Raw genomic sequence first — 8604 nt, forward strand, 5'->3', positions numbered from 1 at the left:
AGTATCTTACAAAAAAAACCCAAGCATGAAGGTACAAACTAGAGGACAAAACAAATCCTTATCAGATAAATACACAACACCTAAAGTTTCCATCCAGTATCGAAAACGATATGATCCTTTATGAAAATAGACACCGTTTCGCCAGAAAATCAATTATAGGGTAATCCAACGACAAGATGAGGTTGCACTTGACACACCAGGCTTTCCAAAAAGATGCACGAAACAAACCCAAATGACCAAGAAGTTTTCTTAGCAAGGAAGAGATCGATCAGATCATTGAAGATGCCCAGAAGTATTCAGGTGAGGATAAGGCCGAAAAGGAATTTGTCGAGATTAAAAATAACGCCGAGGCTCTCATTTACGAAGCTCAGAGGAAGCTACAAGAAGACAGCGAACTTGCAAAATCTGAGAAAGCTTCACAGATACAGTCTACCATCGATGCCCTGCGATCCGGTCTGAACAGTAAAGACAGGTCTGCCATAACCCAACTCATGAGTGAACTACAAACTCTACTTCAATAATAACCATGGCCTTACAGAAGGTCGCTCGCTATTATATTTGACAAGACTTTACTAATTAAAGCCTATAATTAACTTTTTTTTGTTTTAGGATTATTCACTTAATATTTACCTTACTCCCTTTTTCTAACCACCGTATAGAGATGAGTGCATGTACATTCAAAGAGCACCTTCAGACACGGTGGTAAAAAAACCTCAATGTTTCACATGACTCTTACTAGAACATACCTGGACGATCTGTGACCACAGGAGAAGCTATTTCTCTACAAGACGTAGGGGTGCACACCCCTACTCCTACTTTGCGTTTACAGGACTCCTCTGTCTCTCTTATCAACTGAAGTTTGGAGGTGCTTGATATAGAAATAGTCTCCTCCTTTTGGATGTATCTCAAGAAAGCCAAAGACATCTCAAAAAATGCTCCGAATCAAATTCAAGGAATGCAACCCAGGTTGGCTTATTAATCAAGGTAATTGAGATAGTGCATGACATCAATGGGCGACTCTCTACAGATTCATCGAACGTTCAAGAGGACTGTTAAAAGTTGAGATACTCTAGTAGCGACGCAAATTTATGTAAGCGAGGCTGAAATAACATCAAGAGATGCTAACCCAAGAGGATATATGATTAAAAGCCTTAAACGAGATAATGCCTGAAAGTAAGGTAACGAAAAGACTACAACTAAGAATAGTAAGAAGCAGAATTTTTGTATACTTGCATCCTTATTCCGGAGGACCTAGTGAACCGGGGGTAGGCCTGCACGGATCACGCGTTTGCACTCTCTCGCTTCCAGCACCCCGTTCCTCTTTAGCACGGTCGTCTACAGTGGGTCCTTGGCGGAGGTCTTGCCCCAGAATGATCTGAGGCTCGGGCGCGTCAGTTCTGTGCCCTCTAAGGGGTACATAAGGGCTTCTTCCTCCGCTTCGCGCAGAGGCTTGTCTTGGCCGGCCGCGTTCCTCTCGCCTGGCCGTGTCTCTGGCAAGGGTTCTGGCTTGAGAGGCTGTCAGCCATTACCCCACGGATGTAGCCTCGCGCCATCGACGGCTCCATCGAGCGCGTTACCAAGTATCCGATCGAACCGTTCCTCTCGTACTAAGCTCCATTACCATCACACCGGTCCCTCACAACAGTAGGGTAAAACTAACCTGTCTCACGACGGTCTAAACCCAGCTCACGTTCCCTGTCTGTGGGTGAACAATCCAACGCTTTGTGAATCCTGCTTCACAATGATAGGAAGAGCCGACATCGAAGAATCAAAAAGCAACGTCGCTATGAACGCTTGGCTGCCACAAACCAGTTATCCCTGTGGTAACTTTTCTGACACCTCTAGCTTCACACCCAGAAGGCTAAAGGATCGGTAGGCCATGCTTTCGCAGCTCAAGCTCCTACTGAGAGCCCGAATCAAGTCAGCTTCTACCCTTAACTACACCACACGAGAGTTCTGTCCTCGTTGAGCTGACCATAGGACACCCGCGTTGTCTTTTGACGGGTGTACCGCCCCAGCCGAACTCCCCACCTGGGGGTGTCTCTCGTGCGTAAGAAGCCAAGCAAGCGAGGAATCGCGCGGATCCTACACTTACTCGAGTATGCCTGCCGCGCACAAACCACGCCACGGGAGTGGGTCCATGCACGCTTACGATAACAAGATCAGCAGGACGATCTTGGGAGTGGTGGTATTTCAGTGACGCTCGGAAGCTCCCACCTATGCTACACCTCCTAAGTCGCCCAACAACCCCAGGATAGAGTCAAGCTCAACAGGGTCTTCTTTCCCCGCTGTTTCTCCCAAGCCCGTTCCCTTGGCTGTGGTTTCGCTAGAGGGTAGGTAGGGACAGTAGGAATCTCGTTGCTCCATTCATGCACGTCACTAATTAGATGACGAGGCATTTAGCTACCTTAAGAGAGTCATAGTTACTCCCGCCGTTTACCCGTGCTTCGTCGAATCTCTCCGTCTTGACAGTCTGAGCACTGGGCAGGATTCACATTGCGTCAACATCCGCGGGGGACCATCGCAATGCTGTGTTTTTAGTAGACAGTCGGATTCCCTTGGTCCGCGCCAGTTTCAATTGAGTCAACCTCCCCCAGGTATCAGTATCGTTCCTCGGTGACCCCTGACACGACACCCGCCACACAAAGACCGTCCATTAGTATACAGACACACATCCTTGGATCGGGGAGTTGCACCCGCTGTGGGATGTGTATAGATCTCGTATTTTGTGTAGGCCGTCGGGTCTCCGCCACGCGAAACTTCACTGCGCACTTCCGCAGCGATACCCAGGGGGGTAACGATCGAAGCCAATCCTTATCCCGAAGTTACAGATCTAATTTGCCGAATTCCCTTACCTACCTTTCTCTATCGACTAGAGGCTGCTCACCTTGGAGACCTGATGCGGTTATGGGTACGACCTTGGGAGGTGCATCCTTGTCGCTCCCTCGCATTTTCATGGGCCCGCCCTGATGCACCGGACCCCGTGTTTCGAACAGGCTGTGCCGCTTGTGGAGCCCCTTCTCAGTTGACCCTGCTCCAAGCCCCCACAAGCATCAAGAGGAGTAGAGACCTCCTCCCGGGATCAAGGCGAGCGTCTGCGAGCTCGCTTGCGTTGCCGCCTTCGGATCCCTCCAAGGTAAGGGAATATTAACCCTTTTCCCTTTCGATGAGGATGCTACGGCGCTACCCTAATCCTTAGGATCGACTCACCCGCGGCCAAACGCTGTTCCCGCGGAACCCTTCTCCACTTCAGTCTTCAAAGTTCTCATTTGAATATTCGCTACTCCCACCAAGATCTGCACTAGGCGCCGCTCCACCGAGGCTTACGCCATGGCTTCGAAGCAACACCCACGCCCTCCTACCCGTGAGAGCAACGTTCGCGCTCACGGTCGAGTCTAAGTCACACGCTTGAGCGTCATCCATTTTCGGGGCCTACTGGTTCGGCAGGTGAGTTGTAACACACTCCTTAGCGGATTTCGACTTCTATGACCACCGCGCCGCTGTCAGTATCAGCTGACACCTTCCTGGGATCTAGGTGAGCGTGTAGTTGGACACTTTAACTCGACACTCGGTTCATCCCGCATCGCCAGCTCTGCTTACCAAAACTGGCCCACTTGAGACTCTCGGTCGCGCTTACCCCTTCATCCAAGCAAGGAGGCGCCGTGCCAATTCAGAGTTTGAGAACGAGTCGAACATCTATCCACGCCCGTCACTCGTAATCAGTCGCTTTACTTGACACACCCGATCGAGTCTCAGCTATCCTGTGAGAAACTTCGGAGGGAACCAGCTACTAGGTGGTTCGATTGGTCTTTCGCCACTAGGCCCAGGTCAGAGAAGCGATTTGCACGTCAGCACTCCTTCGGGCCTCCACCAAGCGTTAGCCAGGCTTCGCCCTGCCCAGGCCTAGATCACCACCTTTCGGGTCCTGGGAGGCCTGCTCCACCGGATCGCTCAGACGCGAAGCTCTCAAACGCATGACTGCGCACTTCCGCAGCGAGCCCGGTATGGCTATACCGGGATGCATCAGCGGTAATAAGGCTCCGCGTATAGGGCGACCGGTCAAGGTTGGACACATGGACCGTGCCTCAGTTCGGCATGGTCCATGTGTCCAACCCCTGGTCAGGTTTCTTACGCCCGTGTGGCTCGCCGCACACTGACTCGCAGACCTGCCAGACTCCTTGGTCCGTGTTTCAAGACGGGTCATCGGAGGATGTTGGATCGATCCTCGTGATCAGGTCATGCAGGACATGCCTGACTCTGTCTCTATCTACACAGCCCCTCATCGTGTCACGAGATTCGTTTCAGATCCGTGTCGGACCTGTCTCGTGCGATGCGCGGCTGGGATCGATCAAAGGAACTGGCTTATAACCATCCCCACATCGCACCCCCAGATGCTTCCACCCTAATGATTTCAGGTTCTCATTTCACTCCCCTTCCGGGGTGCTCTTTCATCTTTCCCTCGCGGTACTTGTTCGCTATCGGTCTCCCGGTTGTATTTAGCCTTGGATGGGGTCTACCACCCGCTTCAGGCTGCACTCTCAAGCAACCCGACTCTCAGGAATTGGTGGATCATCCGGGCCCTGGTAAAGGGTATTGGACCCAACCCGCGCGTGACTTACGAGACTCTCACTCTCTCTGGTGGGACATTCCAGTTCCTCTTCAGACACGTGCGGGTATAGGGTTTCCCTTTAGCTAGGAATACACCCATCGGATTCACCACTCCGTTTTCCTTTTACCCTACAATGCACTAGAACCTGGCCTCCCTTGGCTCAGGTTCAATGCGCTTCGTGGTTGGGCTACTCCCGGTTCGCTCGCCGTTACTAAGGGAATCCTGGTTAGTTTCTTTTCCTCCGCTTAATGATATGCTTAAGTTCAGCGGGTTCTCCTGCTCGTGGGTAGGACCTCATGCGCTCGTGGGTCGTTCAGCGACCCACAGGAAACTAGCCTCTCCCCACCGCTAGGGTAGGGTCCGGTATTTGATCCGTCCTCAAGGAGATTTGGACTCACTTTCGGATATCGGACACGGCGCTGCAGCACACTCGTGCCACAGCGATGGCAGCTCTTGTCACTACTCCAGGGCATGCTCAGCCTGCTACGGCTCCACTGCTGAGCGCCAGATGCGTTCGAAGATTCAATGATTCACGAGTCCGCGGAATCCTGGTCTATGCGCGTATCATCGCATGTCGCTTTCTGCTACGTTCTTCATCGATACGGGAGCCTAGACATCCATCACTAGGGTTTCTTCGTTCACACTTGGTAGGTTCACCTGCCATGCGCCTGACTGTTTCTCTTTCGTCACGTGTTTCAACCTTGACTTACGCTCGCGCGCTGGGCTCGATTTAGAAGCGATGATCCTTCTGCAGGTTCACCTACGGAAACCTTGTTACGACTTCTCCTTCCTTTAGATACTGACGGATCGAGGGAGGTCTACAACGCGAGGGTGTTACCCTGGTCGATCTCTCGCTCTCTCCAGCCGATCCATTGGCAGGAGCGACGGGCGGTGTGTACAAAGGGCAGGGACGTATTCAGCACGAGCTGATGACTCGTGCTTACTAGGCATTCCTCGTTCAAGATCAACAATTGCAATGATCTATCCCTGGCAGGGTGCGGTTTACGAGGCGCGCCAAACCTCTCGGTTCAGCCCTCATCTCATTGCTCGCACCATTGTAGCGCGCGTGCAGCCCAGAACATCTAAGGGCATCACAGACCTGCTATCGCCTCATGCCTCCCTTGGTTTCCCACCAAGCGTCCTCCTAGGATGCTCATTTCGTAATGCTCGGTCCTGGCCCATACCCGGATTGCCTTCACCAAGCTACTCCCTTCGTGGATCTTGGTTGTACCCAAGTCTACACCGGATATTCAACGTACTGAGCTCGCTAGGAGTTGAGGTCTCGCTCGTTACCGGAATTAACCTGACAAGTCAACTCACGAACTAGAAACGGCCATGCACCACCTCCCATAGAATCAAGAAAGAGCTATCAATCTGTCAATCCTCCCTATGTACGGACCTGGTAAGTTTTCCTGCGTTGAGTCAAATTAAGCCGCAAGCTCCACGCCTTGTGGTGCCCTTCCGCCAATTCCTTTAAGTTTCAGCCTTGCGACCGTACTCCCCCCGGAACCCGAAAGCTTGTGATTTCTCATAAGGTGCTGATGGAGCTATCGAGAAGAACGTCCACCAACCCCTAGTCGGTATCGTTTACGGCTAGGACTACACACGGTGCCTAATCGTGTTCGCTCCCCTAGCTTTCGTCCACTGATCAATGAAAACATACTGGACGGATGCTTTCGCTGTTGTTCGTCCTCCATTGGTCACCGAATTTCACCTCTAGCAATGGAATACGACCGCCCCCGACTGCTCCTATTAATCCTTCCTCCGATCCCGAGCGCTAGCGCAATCCGGGTCGGAGTCCTTGCGTTGTTATTCCATGCTATTGTGCCTAGAGTACTCCGTACTTGCTATGAACACCACAATTTCGTCAAGGTAACATGGGGCGATATCTCCGCAGGGCTACACAAGCTACCCCTTGGGGATGGTCACCCCAGTAACTCCTAGCGTCAGACGCGTTACGAGCCTTTAATTCGACTACGGACGTTTTAACCGCAACAACACTAATATATGCTATTGGAGCTGGTATTACCGCGGCTGCTGGCACCAGTCTTGCCCTCCAATCGGTCATCACCCAACGGTTTAGATTGGATGCATTCCCTATACAAGATCACGGATCTATACTAGGGTATGTTTCGTCACTACCTCCCTGCGTCAGGATTGGGTAAGTTGCGCGCCTGCTGCCTTCCTTAGAAGTGGTAGCCGTCTCTCAGGCTCCCTCTCCGGAATCGAACGCCAATTCCCCGTTACCCGTCATTTCTTTGGTAGGCCACTACCCTACCAACGTGCAAGATGATGGGGCAGAAATTTGATTGGAGCATCGTTAGCGTTGTTCAGCTATACTAGTAGCTAAACGGCCATACGATTCGACAGTTATTATGATTCAACACGATCTCTACACTCAGGCTATAACTTAAGGCTGAGTGTCGAGGCTAGCGTTTATAACTAATAAATACGCCCCTCCTAATCTCCTTGACGGATGAGTTGGGGAAATTCGCACGTATTAGCCACAGAGTTACTACGGGTATCCGAGTAGTCCATACCACCAAATAGATTATAACTGGTATAATGAGCCATTCGCAGTTCACCAGTGGTTTACACTTAGACATGCATGGCTTAATCTTGAAGACGAGCATATAACTACTGGCAGGATCCACCAGCTATCAAGTCGCATCTCCGCAAAGCGGAAACTATTCGAGAGGCGCCGTACCGGCGCCTCTCTGGTACATCATCCGATGATGCAACCCGTAGAAAAAGATAATTCTACAGGATCAATATTCAAGCATGATCCATGCTCCCTCTCGAACCAAAGCCCGCATCGCGAAAACTCTCTTAGACCTCTTTGTAAACGCTGCCTCTGAGACTCGAAACGTGACCTAGTTAGAGAGTAGGAAACCATTGTTTTGATTTGTTTAGTTGGGGTTTCTCCTGGGAACGCATACCACTGGACGACAAGCTCGCCAAACCGAAACTCTTCTCAGCGGGAAATAGCTCACGTATATAACAAAAAGCTTGAGTGTGGGCTAACCGTTCTTAGATGGTGACAACCCTCAAGTTGTTGATGTGGGGCTTCCACAACGTAAGAAGAGAATCTGGGGAGACAAAACTCCAGTGTGTGCTTCCCTGTGCGGATACACAGCTTTGGACGTATTCGATCAGCCGAAGACTTTCTAATTGAAGGTCTACTAAACGTATACCTGCCAAAACCATATCGCGCGTGTTAGTTATAATTGAGTCAAAATACTCTCGCTGTAGTATTTATAGGTCGTTGAACGTGTATTATCCTACAGGACTTCGTTCAGTATCTTACAGGGATGCCGCTAGGCGCATCCACGAACCGGTTGCGGTGTTTCGGTTCTTATCCGTGAATGTTTCCGGATGTCTAATTAAGCAACAAGAGTATCAATTGAGCGTGGAACGCTACACAGGCCCTAATCTAAGGGCTAGTATAAGGTCTGGAAGCGTCCGAATTCCAAGGTATGGGCAGGAACACCGCATCATGGGCGAGTTTCTACCAAAAACCAGAATACCGCGCTGCATACGCCGCGTACAACCAGAAGGAACTAACTCCATGCCAAATGCTCACACAAAGAGACTAACGAACATGTTAGTGTTATGCGTGCAAACCCAAACTGACGAGTTAGAAACTATCTGCATTAAAGGTAGACAAAATATAAAAGGATGCAGATTCTACAAGGTTTAAAATTTTAATTATGTCAAGTTTAAATATTTAAAAACTAGTAACAGAGCGGCGCAAACAAACCACCACACGCAGGGTCTAGGGTCTAGGGTCTAGGGTCTAGGGTCTAGGGTCTAGGGTCTAGGGTCTAGGGTCTAGGGTCTAGGGTCTAGGGTCTAGGGTCTAGGGTCTAGGGTCTAGGGTCTAGGGTCTAGGGTCTAGGGTCTAGGGTCTAGGGTCTAGGGTCTAGGGTCTAGGGTCTAGGGTCTAGGGTCTAGGGTCTAGGGTCTAGGGTCTAGGGTCTAGGGTCTAGGGTCTA

The 8604-nt window shown here is 50.7% G+C and overlaps 3 non-coding genes across 3 annotated transcripts, besides 2 other annotated features; all 3 read right to left on the reverse strand.

The window, feature by feature from the left end:
- Positions 1 to 8604: part of a repeat region (right arm terminal repeat) that runs on past the window's edge.
- On the reverse strand, positions 1239 to 4904 carry BNATCHR3r57. The gene has a single exon. It is a non-coding gene; the product is annotated as a large subunit ribosomal RNA (ribosomal RNA).
- On the reverse strand, positions 5063 to 5242 carry BNATCHR3r56. Its single transcript has one exon. It is a non-coding gene; the product is annotated as a 5.8S ribosomal RNA (ribosomal RNA).
- BNATCHR3r55 lies at positions 5350 to 7261 on the reverse strand. The gene has a single exon. It is a non-coding gene; the product is annotated as a small subunit ribosomal RNA (ribosomal RNA).
- Positions 8379 to 8604: a repeat region (telomere).

The sequence above is a fragment of the Bigelowiella natans genome (assembly GCF_000002455.1).
Source record: "Bigelowiella natans nucleomorph chromosome 3, complete sequence".
NCBI lineage: Eukaryota > Cercozoa > Chlorarachniophyceae > Bigelowiella > Bigelowiella natans.